The sequence below is a fragment of the Balaenoptera musculus genome, chromosome 7 (assembly GCF_009873245.2).
Source record: "Balaenoptera musculus isolate JJ_BM4_2016_0621 chromosome 7, mBalMus1.pri.v3, whole genome shotgun sequence".
Taxonomy (NCBI): domain Eukaryota; kingdom Metazoa; phylum Chordata; class Mammalia; order Artiodactyla; family Balaenopteridae; genus Balaenoptera; species Balaenoptera musculus.
Window position 1 is genome coordinate 85,897,142 of NC_045791.1, and position 20,936 is coordinate 85,918,077.

Consider the following 20,936-nt stretch of genomic DNA (forward strand, 5'->3'; position numbering starts at 1 on the left):
CAGGAAACATGAGTAATTTAGAGATAATTTTAAAGACATATATGTGAAACTTGTCCACAAACACAACAAAACATTGCAGATAAATATTCAATAAGACAGCTTAACAAATTTGGAAGAGTAGACACTATAAGAATTATGCTATCAGACTACAATGGAATTAAACTAGAAATTTATAACAGATCACTCCAAAAATATTTGGAAAATTTCCAAATATTTGTAGATTAAACAACAGACCAAAATAACTCATGGGTCAAAGAAAAGCCTTAGGAGAAATTTAAAAATATTTTGAAGTAAATGAAAACGAAAATACAACCTATCAAAATTTGTGGGAAACAGTCGAAGCAGTGCTTAGAGGAAAATTTATAGCATTAAATGTATATATTAATAATAAAATTATTATTAATCATAAAAACCAGTGCAGAAATCAATGAAAACAGGAAAATAATTCAGAAAATCAACAAAATCAAAAGTTGGTTTTTGAAAAGTTCGATAAAATTGATAAACCCCTAGCCCTACAATCAAGAAAAAGAGAGAAGATATAAATTATAAATTATTATAATTATTATAAGAAATGAAAGAGTGCCATCACTACTGATCCCACAGACATTAGAAGGAAATAAAGGAATATTACCAACAACTCTATGCTCACATATTGATAACAAAGATGAAATGGACCAATTCTTCGAAAGACACAATCTATCAAAACCCACACAAAGAGAAACAATCTGAATAGGCTTAAATCTATTAAATACATTGAATAAATAATTAATAATCTTCCAAAACATACAGCAACAGGCTTAAAAGGTTTCACTGGTGAATTCTATCAAATATTTAAACAAATGACACCATTTTTATTCAATCTATTCCACAAAGTAGAAGCAGAGGGAGCACTTCCTAACTCATTCTACAAGGTCAGCATAACTTTAAATACCAAAAACAGACAAAGAAATTACAAGAACTGGAGAACTACACCTAATATCTTTCATGAACATAGATGCAAAACTCTTCAACAAAATATTAGTAAATTAAACCCACAATGTATAAAAATAATTATGCACCATGACCAAGTGGAATTTATTCCAGGTATGCAATACTGTTTTAACATTAAAAGATCAATCGATTTTACGTCTCACATCAAGAGGATAAAAAAGAAAGGTCATATGATCTTATCAATAGTTGTAGGAAAATCATTTGATAAAATCAAACTCCCATTCATGAGTAAAACTCTCAGCAAACTAAGAATAGAGGGGAACTTCCTCAACTTTATAATGAACATCTACAAACAACCTACAGCTAACATCATATTTAATGGTGAGAAATTAGATGCTTTCCCCCTAAGACTGGGAACAAGGTAAAATTGTCCCCGCTCATCTCTCCTGTTCAACATCATACTGGAAGGCCTAGTTAATGCAATAAGACAATAAAAGCAAATAAAAGGTATACAGATTAGGACAGCAGAAATAAAACTCTTTGTTTGCAGGTGTAAAACTCTTTGTATATGTAGAAAATTCCAAAGGATGGACTAAAAAAATTTGCCTGGAACTAATAAGAGTTTATAACTAGGTTGCAGGATACATGGTTAATATACAAAAGTCAATTTCTTTCTTATATATAGCAATGAGCAATTTACATTTGAAATTAAAAACATAGTATCATTCACATTAGTACCAAGAGAATAAAATACTTAGGTATAAATCTAGCAAATTATGTGTAAGATCTGTATAAGAAAAACTAAAAAAACTCTCACTAAGAAAATCAAAGAAGATATAAATAAATGAGTAGGAAGATTCAATATTGTCAAGATATCAGTTCTTACCAACTTGATCTATAGATTCAATGCAATCACAAGCAAAATCCTAGCAAGTTACTTTGTGCATATGGACAGGTTATCCAAAAGTTTATATGAAAAGGAAAGAGACCCAGAACAGCCAATGTAAGTTTGAAGAACAAAGTTGGAGGACTGATATTACCTGACATCAAGGCTTATTATAAAGCTACAGTAATCAAGACAGGATAGTATTGGCGAAGGAGCAAATAGACCAATGCAACACAACAGAGAGCCCAAAAATAGACTCACACAAATATATTCAACTGATCTTTGATGAAGAAGTAAAGGCAAATCAATGGAGAAAATATAATCTTTTCAACAAAGGTTGCTAGAACAACTGGACATACACATGCAAAAAATGAATCTAGTCACAGACCTTGAACCCCTTACAATAATTAACTCAAAATAAATCATAGACCTTGCTATAAGCCGAATATTTGTATCCCCCCCAAAATTCATACACTGAAACCTAATGCCCAATGTGATGGTACTGGGAGGTGGGGTTTGGGGAGGTGCTTTGGTCATGAGGGTGGAGTCCTTATGAATGGGATTGGTGCTTTTATAAAAGAGGCCCTAGAAAGCTCCCTTGCCCCTTTAACCATGTGAGGACACCAAAGAAGGTTCTGTTCATGAGGATATGGGCCCTCACCAGACACTGAATCTGCTGACACCATGCTCTTGGACTTCCCAGCCTCCAGAACTGAGAAATAAGTGTTGTTTATAAGCCACTCAGTTTATGGTATTTTTATTATAGCAGACTGAATGGACTAAGAGCTAAATGTAAAACACAAAGTTCTTAAACTTTGTAAGATAATGTAGGAGAAAATCCTAGAAATCTTGGGTTTGACAATGAGTTTTTAAATATGACACTAAAAGCATGATTCATGAAAGAAAAATTGATAAGTTGGACTTCATTAAAATTAAAAACTTTTGCTCTGTGAAAGACACGTGTTCCCCTGCTAACCGAAAGTACAACGTTTCTATAAGACCTTTTGTAAGCTGAACGGCATAAAGTGAAGAAGAAATTACCTTAGGACACGGCTTGCTAATGGATGCACAGATGCTCATAGACACAGTTCAAAGCTACGGGGGCTTGATGGAGTTGGGCGGTGTCACTCTCACTTCTCGGGTGTGTCTGCCTCTATAACGGCTGGCTGCAAAACAAATATTGAATGCTATTTTCGCTTTTTTTTTGTCTTTTTTTTTTTTGTAAAAGCAAAAATCCTTTTTGATTTCTTTCAGTTAGTGAAAACACGTACTAATGTAGGTCTTTTGTAAAAGAGAAGTGGCATAAAGCGAACTTTTAGAAAGCAGGGGATCCCTGTAATGGGAACTCTGTACTTTCTGTTCAATTTTTTCTTTTTTTTTGAAATGTAAAACTGCTCTGAGAAATAAAACCTGTTAATAATAATTTAAAAAAAAACAACAACCTCAAGAAGACTTAAATAAATCAAGATCTATACCATGCTCATGGATTAGAAGACAATATTATTAAGATGGCAATTCTGCCAAAATTGACTTATAAGTTCACCACAATTCCAATTAAAAACAGTATTAATAGAAATTGACAAGGCCCCAAAACTTATGTAAAAATGCAAAGTACTAGATGATTCAAAAGAATTTTGAAAAAGAAGAGTAAGACTGTAGGACCTGACAATACCTGACTTCAAGACTAACAGTAAAACTAAAGTAATCAAAGAAATATTTTGGTTTGCAGACAATGAGGTTGGGCAGGATTGTGTTCAATGCTGGAACACAATATCTTTTTACTTTAAACTCAGAGTTGATGCAGACCCAGGGGAGTTCTACCTGAAATGAAGGAAGGCAGAAAGAGCAACACCACCCTAGAACTTTATTGTTGTGTCAAATAGCACAGAACTAATAGGAACTGAGAAATACTCAATAATAGGACTATACAGGATTGAAGATACACTCTCGATGAGCATCTGCAGCTGTGTGCCAGGTCAAGAATGTCAACTGCTAACACTCTAGCAGGATTCTTACCCCTTCTTTCCAACCATATCATTTCATAGTCCCCTAAGACCTCCTTCTTCTCAATCGGGTCACTTTCTGAGGAGGAGCCCTAAATCCTCCAACCTCTCTGTTACTTGGTATGCCCTGATACTTCCAATCTCACTTCGAGCACTGGGATGTGGGATGAAACTGGACAGAGGGAAACAATACTCAGAGCGTGGGGTATGATTTTGGAGACCAGGGTTTCAGACTTTGTTCTGTTATGGTTTCTAATCTTTACAGTGTCCCATCATTAGGTCTCTGTTTCAATCTGAAAATTGAGGGAATTGGACCAAATGTCTGAGAAATCAACTCTAATGTTCTATGGTTTTATGATTCTATGGATAATTTAAGTGACAAAACCAAATTATAGCTACTGTTGAAACTGCACAGACCATACCCCATTATCTTGGTAACCTTAAAAACACCTTGTTAGTACTCCATATAGAGCTTGAAACAATTCTAAGTTGCATCTTACCTGTCTTGCTTACAATGAAGTGATGTTCTATGATTATGAAGATTCCATGGTAAACAATCATCTGTTTTCTCAGTTGGGCACATCTCTTTCAAAAGTATTTAAGAGGTAATTCTTCTAAATGGTGACATTTCAAGGTCAACGTTTTCTGTGCTTCATATTCTTCACAGACTCTTCTTATTCATTATCTAATTATATCTTCATATTAAATATGCCATAGGGGTAGGGATGACATTTTTAAATCCTCATTTGACACAGTCATACATGAGATTTAGATGAAATGAATTGACTCTGGATCATACACCTGGGTATCTAGAATGTAATATCCAAGAAGGCAGGGATTTTTTGGGGGGGAGGGGCGTCCTGTTTTATTCACTGATGTTTCCATAGTGCCTAGAACAGTGCCTGACATATAGCAGATTTAATACACATTTGTTGAACGAATAAATGAATGAACAAATCTGATTAGTGACGGAAGAGGTCCAATAATTCTCTAAACCCTCAACCATTGTTCCTTTAGTATTGACAAGCATTGTTCTCTGTCCTCATGCTCGTCCCAATTTTCCTGTCTTTTCTGGAAGCAACTGTTCGGAGGTTTGCAGAGGCAAGGCCAGTGAGCCCTCGCCACTGAGGGGTAACCGGAACCCCCATCTCACAGAGATGGAGCAGGGAAAGGAGGGGCGTCTATGGGGGAACTCCTCCTTGAGAGACTAAAGCTGACACTCCCCTGAGTTTACCAAGGACGTCAGAAAAGAAGGTTCGCTGGGTCCCTCTGTCCCGAGGATGCTGGTCTCGCACGGCTTCTGGTGGCGGAGGTGGGCGGTGAGGGTGGAGGGATTCTCTAAAGAGGGCCCCATGGTCCCAGGCCCAAGGTGGCCCGGGTTTGGCCGGCGCGCTGAGGCTGCCACCCGCGCGGTTCCCGCCTGGCGGCTGGCTGGCAGCGGCGAAAGGCGGGGCGGTCGCGCTCCCCTCCGGGACACTGCGGCTGTGCCCGCCCCCGCCCCTCCCCCGCCGCCTACCCGGCCGCCGATCGGGCGGGGCTTGTGGGGGGGAGGGAGGCGGGGCCTGCAGAGGGCGGGGCGGCCGCGCGGGGAGCCGGCGGCCAGGGCGACGCTCAGATTGGGCCGGGCGCTCCGGCTGCGCGGGCTCTCGGGCGCCGCGGCGACAGCATCCTCCTCCTCCTCCTCTCTTTCTTTTCTTCCCCTCCGCTTCTTTCTTTTCTTTCTCCTTCTTCCCCTGCCCCGTCCCCCGCTCTGCTCCTTCTCCGGAGGACATTAGGTCCTCAGGTCCCTGAACGGTGGCAGCGACGACCGCGGGTGCATCCAGTTTCTGCGCCCAGGTAAGAGAGCCGTCCCCACCTCTGTATAGGGTGCTTGTCTTTCTCCTGCCTCGCCCACCGCGTAGAGGGAGGAGAAGGAGCCCAGGAAAGGAATGGGAATGGGGAGGGGTTGTCTCGTCCTCTGTGCCTTGGAAGCAGGCACAGGTTGGCTGAGCTGTCCAGTCTTCCAGCTGGCGGAAGCTTCAGGCCCGGCCTCTCTAGGTGTCACTACTACGCAGCAGGGGACCAGGGCTGCTACCTGGGCTCTAGATTTGTAGAAGGGTGTGTGACCTCGGTAAGTACCACTTTGAAACGCCCGGGAATTTACGTCGGGTTAGGATATCTGTCTTGAGAGATATCCTTGTGAAAGAATTTCGAGATAGAGGTTTTTTTTTTCTGGGGTTTTTTGTTTGTTTGTTTTTTGTTTGTTTGTTTTGCCCATCTAACTGCAGAGAACTGCACACTGACGAATGAGTAAGTTAGAGAAGCCTTGTCAATTTGACATCATTTTCCCTGTAATTCTCCCAGAAACAGCTTGGAAGAGCAAGATTGATGAATATTTATAATTTTAGGAAAATGAAAAATTAATGTCTGGTCTTGTTGGAGGGCGGGACACGAAAAAATGAGTCTGGGTGAGCCTGGGCGTCCACGTAGTCTCTTTTTAAACGATGGGGGTGGGAAGCAGCATATACAGTGCATCTATTTTCTTTTTCTTCTTAAAAGGTGCTTTGGGGGCTGCAGTGCTGGATGCCTTCCTTCCCCAACCTCGTCTTTTGTTTAAGGATGGAAATTTAAAGGAGTGTGTGAGAGGAGCCGGGAGTGGGACTCCTGTGTGTGTTTGGGTGTGTGTAGGGGGGAGGGGGTAGTAAAACGCATGGGGTCAGAAAAAAAATCCTCGAAAACTGGAAATGGATGTTATTACTGCCTAGCATCAGGGTTTCAGGATTTTGTCAGAAAATAAAAAAAGCTTTATTAGCAACAAGCCCGTTTGTAACAATTGCTGTGTGCCATCAGCTGTAAGCCCTTCGCATAATGCTTCCAGCACATAGACCCTTTAAAACTGACTCGATGTGAAGGGTTTTTGTTTAAATGAGCTCACACACACAAGCATGCACAGGGGTATGGTGGTACACACCACATACACACACACACACATAAACACATTTGCATATATAATACACTATATACCTAATGTTGCAAAAGGGAGTGGATACTTAAAGATGAATCTTTAAATATTTATCCTTGAAGGTTTGGGATTATGGTGTGAATGAAATTTGTAGAGCAAAACAAATAAATATATGTTGTTGGGTGGTATATAATTTTGGATGTGAGGCGAAAGGATTAATGAATATCGGTAAGGTACTAACTTAAATGTTAAAAATATAATTTATTTTAAAATGATCGGTCTGGGAGAGGAAATGACTGCTAACTGAAATTGAGGTTTGCAGCCTCAGTGAGGCGATGGAGAACAAAGCCTTTTATGTGAGCCACATTATGCAAAATGTCCCATGCTTGAGCTGCAGGTACCAGCCTAGTATAAAGCATAGCTCTGTAACCCTGTCATTTCACTGTGGGCAATTATAATTTTTTTGGCAATGAAAATAGATTAAATAAATAAAAGCTCTTGAGAATGCCCAGGAGGAAGATTATAGCCTTTCACTTGAATGTGACTCAAAACACCCATTTAACTGGGCAATTGGTGTCTACATATTTTGGTAGAAATCTTTATGAATTTGTAAAAAATCATGGGCATTTCAGTCACCCCCTCTTCATGCACAAAAGCATTTCCTTCTCAAGGAAAGGTGAAAGGCGTTTTTGTCTTTCACTAAAAAGTGTTATATTTGCGTGTGTACGTATGTGGTGTGTACCACCATATGCCTGTGCATGCTTGTGTGTGTGATTTTACGTTGCTTTCCTGGTAATTTTATCTGGTTATCGTAGGTTTACATCTGGAATCACGATTTGCATGTGATAGAGCTATTGTGCCTTTAGGATCAGTGGTACATGCTGTTTATCTGTCCGTGCTTTATTTAATTTTAGTATTTCACAATATGCTATAATGTTATTTAATTTCCAAAATTCTTTTTGTTGTTGTTTTTATTTTACCCATAAGCAGAAATTTGCTTAACATACATCTGGAGATCTAAGCAATTTAAAAATTGAGCTTCCTTTTTTTAAAAAAAATAATATTTTAAATACATGAATTTTCATTTTCTTTGTTTCCCTCCTCTTTTCATTTCCCTCGCCCCCATCAAGTAACCTGTTTCTTTGTGACTCTGTCAGTGCTGCTTTCAGCTTCTAGTTATGTCTAGACTATCAAAAGTAGAGCCAGTGTTCTCAGGAATTTCAAATTTAGGATTTGTTAATTCTCTGTAGCAACTCTCCCAGGATGACTTGTTTACAGCACCTTCTCAGGGAGGAAAAGGAGAAAAAATGTGCTGAGAGAGCATGACCCAGTGAAACCGGCACAGCCATTACCTCATCCTAGTAGCTACTTCAGATTCATTGAGAGAGCAGGCATCCTCTCAGTGGAAACCAAACACCAGGAGCACACCCATCTCAAGGCAGAAGCCTTTCTCCTCCCATAGCAACCTCTACTGTGTTGCTCTGCTGAGGTTAAAGGGATATTTGCTCTTTTATGGATTTCTTTTCAAGGATCTTGAACTTGGTCATAAGTACGCAACCAGAAATGAAACTTGGCACAGCATACCCGAAGGAATAATTTCATTCCTTTACCACTTATGGCTTAAATCGATTTGCAAATTTTCTAAACATCAGAAGGGAAAAGGAAGAAAAATGCTTCTTGGTGTATTTTTGCGTGTTTTCTTATGACACCCATTTTTTTTGTGGAATTTTACTAGCAACTAGATAACAGACTGGATTGTTATGCTTTTGAAAAATGGAGTTGCACTGTTGGATTTTAAAATGAAATAGTTACAACGTTTGCTTAGATGTATACATGACAATATGTGGATACTTAAAATATTCATTGATGTCCCCATAAGACTGACCATATGAAACCAACTTGGGGATTTTAGTATTCAAGTTGATCACTTTGGTTAATGAATTCCTTTCAATGCTTAATTTCCTCTTGACAGATTAAGATAAAGAATCTGAAATAACAGTTACAGTGGATGATAACACCACCCCCAGGTCAATACCATATCCCTTAATGCTAAAAGTAGTCATTTAGGTAAGTTATTAGTAATGCATTAGTAAAAGTTATCCAAAGATAACATTCTGGAACAGTCATAAACTCTTATGTCTCTGAAACATCAGGTAAAGATGCTGTTACGCTCTTTGAGTCATATCTGATTCTCTCAGATATGTCTGTTCTTTTTCTACTTTAGTTCTCCCTATGCCTTTCTTAATGCCATTGCCTTGATCTGCTCAATCTAGACCTTCTTATGTGTGAGCAGTATTTTGATCATTTCACTGATTTTTTTCCCTCTCTTTTCATTCCATTCTTTAAAATCTCATATTTGAATGTTAGTCTTCTCTAGGCATTTTGTCTTCAATACTGTTACTCTCAATACAAATTTAACCTTTACTTTTCATTTAGGAGAGTATTCTGATTTATTTATTTATTTAATTTATTATGTATCTCTTAAGTTTCTATTGGATGTAGAATATTGTACTGGGGACTATGTATAGAGACACAAAAAATACTACAGGGCTCCTGGCTTTAAGAAACTTATACAACAATGTAAAGCAATTATACTCCAATAAAGATGTAAAAAAAAAAAAAAAAGAAACTTACAAATAAAGTTAGAGGGATTTGTTTCTTTTGTAATGGGGAATAACTAAGAAGTAACATTTAAATGAGCAGTTATTGTGTTTCAGATATGATACATAAGTTCCAGGGACTGCACTTGGGCAGGGTAATGTCCCAACACCTCAAAGACAAGCTTTTATGTATCAGTTATGTAAATGTCCTAATGTACACCCTATATATCCTTCTTTTTCCATATATGTATTCTCTCTATATAATTATATAAATATTTGTATATATAAACTAGGGAATTGTAAATATAACATCTCTGACACACAATGGAAGTACTATGTATCTCAAATGCTTCAGCCAATCAGCTGTAGAAGGTCAGATCATTAAATGCTGGACAGCACATGAAAATCTCAATTCAGATTATTCTAAGCAACTTTTGGTGTCTCAAGAAATTATCAGTCCCAGGAATTGATTCCAAAGCAGTTAAAGAACTACAAAGTAAGAAGTGGCACACGAAGGGCCAAAATCATGGGAGAGGGTGTGAGAAAGTTTGGATGAGTAGGTGGGGGTAGAGGGAGATGAGGAACGAAAGCAAATTCTCAGCTACGTTCCCTTTAAGCTGGAGATGAGCTTTTGTCTAAGTGGGTGAAGAGGGAAAAAATCTGTTTTGTTTTTCTACCTCAACATAATATTTTGTTTGAATCCCTCCCCTGCCATTACTTTGAACTAAGGCCATAGGTGTTTTCTTGTAAAATTTATACAGGATGCTTATTGGAAGCAATTCTATAGTGAATTAAAAATTTCAAAACAATATGAACACAATTAGTTGACTTTTTATGAGAAACACTGTGAATGTAATCTTTGAACTTAGTCTTTCCTGTTCGAGAGAGGTAAACTCTTTGAGTGGTGATACTTTTTAACTGTGATACGTTTTACATAGACATTTTAGTGAAATTCTGTGGAAGTTAAGACAGAGCTCAGGATTTCCTTTTTCAGTCAGTTGTTAAATTTATATTGTGGATTTTAAAGAAAGTTTTAAACAATTTGTTTTTCATTAATATACACCAGAGGGGACAACTCTTATGTTTTGCTTTTTGTTATGTTAATAGGCCTTTTAGAGAAAATAATTTAACTAAGATCACACAGCTTGACTTTCCTCTTGCTTTCTTCTTTTCTTCCTTTCTTCTCCCTCACTGTCTTTCCCTTCCTTCCTTTCTCCTTTTCTTTCTTTGCTCCTTCCTTTCAATTTGTATTGGCAAAACAAAAAAATCACTGATCATTAGAAAATGCAAATATAGCCTGCTATTTTTCTTGCAGTTTATTTTCTATTATATCTATATTTCTCATTTAACATGCAGTTTTATGCCAATTTCTCCTCCTTTTCAGGGCTCCATCCCTATCTTGGCCCCTTCTTTGATCTTGACTTTTATATTCTCTAGCATTGAACAATCTTTTCCTTGTATACCAGTCTTTGATCATGCTTCCTTCCTCTAGAAGGCCTTTCTGAACCAGGAAGAAAAGTTACTTCCTTGTTTCTTCCCATTATTTGTACCCAAGTTGACTCAGACTCCCTTATCTTACAGACAATTGCTTATCCCAATTGTGTCCTTTCCAGCCTTCTTCAAATTAGTTAAAAAAAGAAAAATATGGTACACCTGTACAACTTATTGCTTTCAAAATGAAAAATTTGATTGGCCAACTGTATTTTGTTATTTTATTCACCTGACATCAAATAAAATGGTTTGACTGTTTTTTAAAATTGAATTGATTGGTAAAGTCATTATGTGTCAGGCAGTCCACTGTCTTCGTTTTATGCTAGCTAACTACACTGATGTTCACCTAAGTTGAACTACATTAATTTAATTTTAAATGAAATATTCCTAGTTACATTGCTTTGTTCAGCATCAGCATTAGCCATCTTGAATCCATCTCAAAATGATCATAAAACACAGTACTTGAATATCCATGAGTATATTTCATTGCTTAAATATCTAGCTCTCTTATATTTAAAGCTAACTTATAAGTAAATATACAAACAAGCTCTTTTAGTTTGAGATAGAATAATCATGCCAATATGAACCCTTTATATCACATTACTTTAGGTATTAATGGATTTATAGTTGGCCATGTTGTAACAATTGCAACATACTGTATTATGTTGTTAATGGACAGCAGTGAAATTATATAATAAATTGGTATGAGAAAATGTTTTCTAATTTTATTGGCTAGAAAGCAGCACAATTAAATAATGCTAAGCTTTGAAACTGTATTATTTTATTTGGGTATTGTGCCTCTCAAAATTGTAATTTAGTCTTTCCTTTAGAGTATACATTTTTGAGCAGAACAATATTTTAAACAATATGCTGCCTGTTTTTCTGGTGTTTATGAGACCACATTCCTTTGGCCCACTTTGAAAACAAACAAGCAAATAAAAAGTTTTTAGGATTCAGTTATGCATTCTTTTTATGTTAATGTCATCTAATATAGCTAGGAATAGATCTGATTCTGTAATTTACTACACATACTTATATTGTTCAAACAAAAATCTGCAATCTGTAGCATACAATTTCTTTGCTCAGTGGACAAGAATATGGAGTTATAACACCTGTAACAACTTATTAGTCCACCAAATGTGTCTACCTTGTGTTTCACAAAGGGCTAGCATGGTAGTATTTGTGTGTGTGTGTGGGGGGGGGCGCTGTGTATGTGTGTAATAATCACAGAGTTAGCCTTATGTTTATGCCATTTTCTATAGTTGAGATAAATTGTTATATAATCAGTTGATTTATAGAAAATTTAAAATTATACTTTGATGCTTTGATGCATATGAGAATATTTGGTAGTAAATAAAATTTTATAGGACAAACAATGACATAATTATTCATTTACGAAATCAAATCAGATGAATTTCAAACAATTACTATATTTTTCTGTTTGGAGAGATATAGTCCAAATTTCACTGCCCATTATTGAAATCAAATGATACAGCTAAATCTTGTGCTCAAAATCAAAGCATCTCCATGTTGATCAGATGTCCTGAATTGAAATACTGGTCCCTTAAATTTATCTTTTAAGAAGTGCAGGTGGCACTGCTATTGCATGGAAAATGCAGTTTATCTTCATTTAAACAGCAGAAGCCAGGAACTTTAGAAATTTTGCTGCTAAGAAAGCATTAAGAAAGCACTGAGCATCCTATTGGAAGCTAAATCTCTTATAAAACAACGAAGTGAGTATGATCTAGGGTTTATTTTAATGGGTTTGGCCATTGTGCCTCAAACTAAAGCTTGCCTCATTCATAGATTACATGATGAAAATTATTATAGACCATTAAGTGGTCTTTGGTGAAATTGAGGTTTTGTGGGGTTTTTTTTAATGTTCTTATCACTTTCAGACCAATCACTAGTTCCATGATTTGGGGTTTTTTTGTTTTATTTTGAAAAATACCACATTAAGTGAGGGTGGTCCATATCAAAATTGTAAATTATGACAACTTGGTACAATCTTGGACAGTCTCACTGCCCTATTTCAGCCTCTTCCCAAAGACTACCATCAAGTTTTGTGATAAGAATCCAAAGTTTTCCATTAAAAAACTGATATTGAAATGAGTAAACTTATTAATGAAATCTTTTCCTTTTCCTTCCAAATATATTTATAGTCCGTGTAACAGTAGCTTTTTGTAACCCTAATAATTGGTGGCCTAGAAGGACTGTGTGCTTATACATCTGGAAACAAAGTCTATTCTTCTGTGCCTCTGCCCTGTGACAGAAGGGACATCAGTTCTTAAGACTTGCTAATTATATATGACTTAGATGTTTGGAGAGGAAGAGGGACCCTTAGGAGCAAATGGTGTGAACCTCTGATGTACATGTAAGTAAACTGGGACAGGGAGTGGTTAAGTGACTTTCCTGAGGTTCTGAGTAGTGGAACCGGGCCTAAGATTTAGTTATTCAGGTCAAACTCAGCCTGGTAAGGGGATGCCAGTAAAGAACCATCTCACTCGGACTCTCTGCTTCCAATTCTGGTTATATTTTTGTTCTCTGACCTAAGGGTGGGGTGATCTGGCAGTCATACCTGCCCCACTTTGTGACTCAACTGTGACTTTCACATGAATATAAAAGAAGGAGGGACTCAGGCCATTCCATCCAGCTCCATGCCAGCTCCACTGCGGAACGTGGTGAGGCTAAACCCGGGCCAGGAAACACTGACAAGGCTGCTGCACCAGGTTCATTCTTGTGGTTTGGATCTCTTAGGACAGAAGTTTAAACTCTCTGGGGTTGTGTGCCCAGACTCAAGGTACTTAAAAAGCCAAGGAGCTTTCCTCTGAACTTGAACTATCCATACTGATGCCTCCAGATTGACTGAGTTTGTGTTTAAACTTGGCTCTGTGTTCAAGGGGAATCCAACAAAAATAGCCAGGTTGAAACTTTTTTATGACCTATAACACTATGAAATTTTCTCAAAAATAGCTTTCCTTTTGTGTCTCTGCAACTTTAACATTTTTAGCTAAAAGGAAGTGAGCTAGAAAGGCTGTGGCCTCTGTGTCTGTGTCTGTTTCCCTCTTAACTTTTCTACTCTCGTATGTCTTCCTGTTTCTCTGCCTCCAGTGTTCCAGTCCTCTTGTTTCTTTGCTTCATCCAAGGAGACAGCAAATTAAATAAGAATTAGTTGTTTCCATGGTTACTGTGTTCAGTAGAGCTTCACCCATACCCACACTGCTTAGGCATTATAGAGTCTTAGCTGACAAATACATGAAAGGCATGAAGAGCATCTTGGAGGAAAGAAATTAAGCAGAAAGCATGCTTAAATATTTAAAGAGAAGTATACTCCTAGTCACTGAAAACTGAAACTGTATACCACTATCTAGGGAGTGAAGGAATTGTAATGTCATCCTTCTGTTAAAGAATGTCATATAGTATGTCCTAATTCTCTAAATGAATGTACTTAGTCATTAATCAGAATTGGAGTTACCGTTTTATCACTGAGTAGCTGGAACAATTCCTTAAAATATTTTCCATGAACATTTGAGAAAGGATGGGCTATACATATTGGCTTCTCCTGAAGTATCTTTATTTTGAGCCGTAAATATAGGAAAAAGCCATCTTAATTGCACATCACGAATGTATACCTATGAAGGCAGATCTTTTAAAATAAGATATTTTATGCTTTTCTTCTTAGATGTGGTTTATTGAATTTGATAGTCTGAAAATCTAAATGATCCATAAAGAGTAAAAATTGAGTTATTTGTAGTGAGGTGGATGGACCTAGAGTCTGTCATACAGAGTGAAGTAAGTCAGAAAGAGAAAAACAAATACCGTATGCTAACACATATATATGGAATCTAAAAAAAAAAAAAAAAAAAATGGTTCTGAAGAACCTAGGAGCAGGACAGGAATAAAGACGCAGCCGTAGAGAATGGACTTGAGGACACAGGGAGGGGGAAGGGTAAGCTGGGACAAAGTGAGAGAGTGGCATGGGCATATATACACTACCAAATGTAAAATAGATAGCTAGTGGGAAGCAGCTGCATAGCACAGGGAGATCAGCTTGGTGCTTTGTGACCACCTAGAGGGGTGGGATAGGGAGGATGGGAGGGAGACACAAGAGGGAGGAGATATGGGGATATATGTATATGTACAGCTGATTCACTTTGTTATAGAGCAGAAACTAATACACCATTGTAAAGCAATTATACCCCAGTAAAGATGTTAAAAATAATAATATTTTTTAGTAAATGATGTTCTTGGGAATAATTCGTTTTTTAATTTTAACTTTTGTATTATGTATAATCTATATGTGGTATTTTACAGACAATACATATTTGTATAATTGCTCATGAAAAGTTAGTGTGTGCAACAAGGATATTATTCATCTCCATACTTGAAAAATGATACCCTATAATCTTTCTTAAACTGCCTAACTCTCTGAAATGTAAAAAATGTTGCACAGGTATTCTTTTGGAAGAAACAAAAAGTTAAAAAAAGAAAGAAACATAGCTTTTGTCTTGCAGATTTTTAAATTTTTAAATAGGAGAAAATTTATAAAAGAAAAATTCATGGTCACAAAATTTTAACATTTTAAACGTAAACACTACAGGGCAAATAGATACTCTTTATTTTTCTTCCACTTAAATATCACGCTGGTGTGCCCTAAGTACTTCTAATATCATGGTCCATAATCATTTATTTATTTACCAAATGGTTATTAGATCCCTAATATACAGCAGGAACTTTTTTGAATATATAGGATATTGGGACAAACCACACAAATTCCTGCCCTCATGGAGATAATATTCTAGTAGTGGGAGATAGAAATTAACATGTAAACCAAATTACAGACATGAAAAAAATGCTGCAAGAAATAGAAAACAAGAACACATAATAGAGCTTGTCTGGGATGGCATAGGCTGTTCTTGAAGACATGAGTAATGAGAAGTAGCCAGGCATATGAATATCTGGTGGAAAAGTTTTCAAGCAGAGGGAACAGAAAAAACAATAGCCTTAAAGCAGGAAGAAGCCTGGAATATTTGAGAAACAAATACAAAGCCAGTGGCCCTGGAGTCTGATGAACGTGGTAGAGGGTGATGGGACAGGAAATCAGGGCAGAAGGCAGATAGCAGGCCACAAGGTTCTCTTGACCATGATAAGGGGGTTGACTTTTATTTAATTGGCAGTACGTTCTAATTTTTAAGGTAGTAGAAGCAAAAATTTTTTTGAGAATCTCATAAGAGCTTTCAAAGATTAATTATGTCTTCTAAATCTCTGTAGATATATTTGTTAACATCACTAATGCATTAAATCACAAGAGAGAAATCATTTAGAAAATTAGAAATCAGTGATAGAGATAAGATTAGATTTTTGTTGATATAAAATGCTCTAAACATGGGCAACCCAAATTGTGTCATTTTCTTGAGATATTGGAGAATTACATATGTAAGTGATTTTAACCCCTGCAGCTTTTTTGTACCTGAAACTAAGTTTTTAAAAAAATCTAAACAGAAAATTATAAATCCATGTTTGAGGAAAGTAGTCACAAAAATCACTCCAGTGTCAATATGAATGTGTTCTTTGGCTATTTCCCCACAGCAGCTTTAGTTATAAACAAGGCCAGGTGCCAAGCAACAACCAATATGGTACTGAAATTTATAAATGAATTAAATAACGGAGTTACACATATTTTGCTTTTTACAGGTAATGGCCTAAATGTCCTGAAATTCAGTAAGTGAGCTGATCCAATTTCATGATGATCTTGAATCACCTTTGAGATTAATGGTTAGTTTACCTCTTCATGTATATTGCTTATGCTAAAATACTTAAATGTACTTTTCAAATATTTGTAGACCTAGTATAATGCTCTACTGAACTTAGCATTAAACACAGTTTGCCAGACTTTTGATTGATTGTACTTTTGGCATAATTCAAGGCTGTTTACTTTTTTCCTAGGCATTTCCTCAATAGAAAACAAAACTATTAATTGTTTTATTCTTTCATGTAATGTTATTTATAGGGCATTTTCAAAATATCACATAATTTAGGAGAAAGTAGTATTTTTATTTTATAATGAAGAATTGAATTACTGTTGATTTTTCTTCAAGCTTCTTTTCTTGACTTCCACTTTGTTTTGTTTTTAGGATTAATTAATTATATGATGTAAATTGCTTTAATGTGGAACAGTTAGGTAGAATGATATATCTATCTCCCAGACTTGCAATTACTCAAGTTAAATATTAAATATATGAATAACAAACCAACAAATAATTCAAATATATATTAAACTCTAAATAGCGTTCTTGGAATTTTATTTAAATGTAGGCCTTTTAATATTGAGATATCACTAAATATCAAATATAAACTGTTATTTCAAAGAACTGATGAAAGGCTTTAAGAAAAACAAGAAAGTGATTGATTTTCTTCTATATGTACAACCATGCTTATGCTATGGGATGTAAAATATACAGCATGTTGTTCTCCTCTAGTTGCCACTCGCTAGAGACACAAGACATAAAACTAATATTAAAAAGAATATAATGCACAATAAGGTAAATGGTAAAGAATAGCATGTCTTGTAAGTGCTATACAAATCTAGAGGAGGGAAGTATATCACCATGTGCAGAAGCTAAAGATTTCATGTGGGAAGCAGGATGTGGAGTGGTGCTGCATAAGTGGCTTGGTTTGGAAAGCACCCAGGTAGGATAATAGCAAAAGCAAAGACACTGAGGTGACAAAGAGCAAGGTAAACCGTATTGCCTGCAGTGGGGGATTCCTTTTGGAGAAGAGTAAGATGGGTAGGTGGTCTTGGATTTGTAGAGGTCCTTAAATACCAGGCTTACTTGGGGTTTTGGTTTTATCATAAGGCCATTGGAGTCAGTGAAGGATTTTGACTTGGGGAGGAGGGTAAGGAGTGTGATGTTTTAAGATTAGCAAGAAAAATTTGAGAGGATGTAGTGGCAGGTCTAGAATTTCTACATATGGTGTGGCATAGAGACATCAACCTATTTAGAGGCAGAGACTAAGGGACTTGTTTGGGAGCTATGGTTGCAGACATTTTCACAAACAGCTAAGAAAATATCAATACCAAAGAATGGAGGTGGTGACACTGATAAAGATGGGGTGAGGAATGCCAGTGTCAAAAAGTTCAGAAATACAGGCTTGAAATAGCCCCAAAGAATTAGAAGCCATGTAGAACTGTAGTCAGTGAGTAGTATGCTCTCCTATTAGGGTTATGTCATGTGCATGCAAAATATGTATTTTTAAAAAGACATTGGCCTTGGAAAACAAAGCAAAGAAATAAGGACAAATTTCAATTCAACTCCTCTGATTTCTAGGCCATATTGGAAATGAACTATGTGACTACACAAATTACTTTAGTAAACAATTATTGAAAATCAATGGTATGAGTGTCTAAAATTAAGTAAACAGATTTTCTTGCAAAAGATTACAAACATTTTTGTTAGATATTTATTTCTGATTTTAAATAGTTGCATTCTAAAAATGTTTTTATAAATAATATCAAATGTCAGGGTTAGCAAGCTATTCTGTAAAGGATCAGACAGAAAACTTTTCAGGCTTTGTGGGCCATATATAGTCTCTGTTGAAATTGCTTAGCTCTGCTGTTGTAGCAAGAAAGCAGCCATAAACAATATGTAAACAAATGGGTATTGCAGTATTCCAATAAAGCTTTATTTATAAAAACACATGACAGGTCCATTGAGCAGTGGATTGTAGTTTGGCACCACCTGACATATACTGTCTTGGTTGAACGTGAATCTAGAAAATGTCTTTAAAATTATAATAACCATACTTTTAAGAGGTCACAAATACATAAAGACTATGTAAGGACAATAGTTATATATTTCTCTTTATGAAGACCCATGGAATCTTTAGGTTTCTTTCAAGTCAGAGCGTGTTAAAAACTACTTGACTTTGTCTTAAACCACTGGCTTGGTTTTATCATATGGACACTAATTGTGTTTCTGTTTTTTCCTTGGCCTCTAATAACCTCAGAATAAAGTTGTATCCTACTTCAAGTAACTGGGCAGAACCTAAAGTATACATTTCACATGCTAACTATTTCATGCTTTACTTTCTTAGATTTCCATTTGTAATTTTTTTAAATCCTTTTTAGAACAAGGTAAGGTATAAATAAAGCTACATTCTATATTTTCATCAGAGATCCACTTACAATTAAAGTCTTTGACCAGAGTTCTTCCTTTCCAGGAGTAAAGGTGACATGGCATTTCAATCATGTTTGCTATTCAATTAGGACAGATTGCATTGCTCGTGTTATTCAGTTTCCACAGCTGAAATCATTTTCTCAAAAATAACCTGTGACTTTTGTGTGAATATGCTATTGCAGAGCAACTATTAAATCTGTTACCCTCATACTTTAAAAAAATGGGATTGTTGCTGCTAAACCTTTTGCTGTGTTTGTTTTACCACAAATGCTTTTCAAACCATTTTTCAACCCCCAGGACCTCAGTAGTCCTGGTAGGAAGCTACTAAGATCCAAATATATTCTCTCTTTTATGAATGCATGAACACGGAAATATTCTAGGGATTAGAAATCAGATATTTAAATACTGTTCTTTCTCTACAGAATGCTACATGAGATTTCTCACTTCAAAGTGAAATCTTGGACTCATGGTATAAGTAATGAGTTTTGACTTTTTTTTGTTTTGTTTTAAATACTCATCATGTGAAATGATACTGTTGCCTTTTATTTTTAATAATAGGTCTTTTTAATACATTGGAATTAAATAATTGGTCTAATTTTGACTGTCCTGTTCAATTAATAGTGAAATGTATTTGTTTGACTCTTCTGGAAATGGTATAGTGGTCAAGAGAGCTCTTCATGTGACCATTCACTTGAAAAATATATTATCAATTAGATGTGACTTAAAAATGATTCTTAGACATAATCAGGGAAGTGTCATGGGAAATGACAATATCTTCTTTAAAAGTTAAGAAAAAGAGAGAGAAGAATACCATATAAGAAAAAGATAAATTAGAAAGCCCCTGGTATTAGTTAGAGGTTTGTTCCACTTTATCAGTATACTTGTGTTTAGATTGTTTCACTGTAATAGTTTTCTGTGGTTTAGCGTCACAGAGAGTTAGAAATTATAAGAAGTTGCATTTCAGTTAGACTGGAACATAGAACGGTGAGTGATGGGCCATGGATATAGTTAGAGCCAGGTTTAAAAAATATCATGGCCTAGGCATATTTATAGGGATCATAATAGGTGTGATACTGTTCTAATTTCATTGTTAGTGAAATATACAAAGTATCTCTAACATTAGCAAGAGGGTTAGGTTAAATAGTATTAAGTTAGTCATAATGAAAAAGTTGCATCATATTTTCCTAAAGCAAATTCAATTTGAATTTCTCATGCTAAAAAAAAATTACATTTTATTGTATATATCAGATGTAAATGGAGACAGTCTGTAAAGAAGGATGTAAATGGAGTATGCATATTTAACCTTGAGAACATCCATTTTATTATTTTAAAATAACTATTTCAAGGTGAAAATTGCTTAAGGCCTCTGTATTATGTGGGGTTATTTTTCACATCACAAGACATATCAAAAACGTGAGAGCAACCACTGGAGATTTTTGTAACAAATGAAATAACTGTGACTTTATATCTTGTGATAAAATATATCAATAGTTTATTGTTTGAGTAATTCTACTGAATTTATTCAGAATCCTTTTTCTGGAAAGAGAATGAGGAAAAGATAGTGAACAACTGCAGTTGCCTTCCCCAAATTATTATGCCCCTCAGAGGTTCTTAGATCTGTAGAGAAGGTTATGTATGTGGAGAATCTGCTCCCACCAGTGAGCCGAGGAGCCCTGGTTTAGGCCAAGACGTGTGTGAAAAATGTTCCTGCTGTTGACTTAGACAGAGTGGCACTTAATCAGGCCGTTTCTGAACTCAGGTTGGAGTCCTCCAGATGGAGTGAAAACTAACCTTAAAATGACACAGCTCTTTGGTGGTCAGATTTACTATTACATACCATCTTCGTAAAATCTAGGGGTACATGTATCCACAGCACAAGATATAGTTAACATACAAACAGTACTTCAA

The 20,936-nt window shown here is 36.1% G+C and overlaps 1 protein-coding gene across 3 annotated transcripts in view; it reads left to right on the forward strand.

Annotated features, from left to right (window-relative positions):
- The first annotated feature begins 5,421 nt into the window (after window positions 1-5,421).
- The window catches only part of MAP2 (microtubule associated protein 2), a 277,004-nt gene continuing 261,489 nt past the window's right edge, over window positions 5,422-20,936 (forward strand). For 2 of the 3 annotated variants that reach the window (XM_036857804.1, XM_036857802.1), the window contains exon 1: window positions 5,422-5,655. The gene's annotated coding sequence lies outside the window, so the exon portion shown is untranslated. Of the gene's footprint in view, window positions 5,656-16,545; window positions 16,627-20,936 lie in introns of all 3 variants that reach the window. The other variant, XM_036857803.1, reaches the window with a different exon arrangement.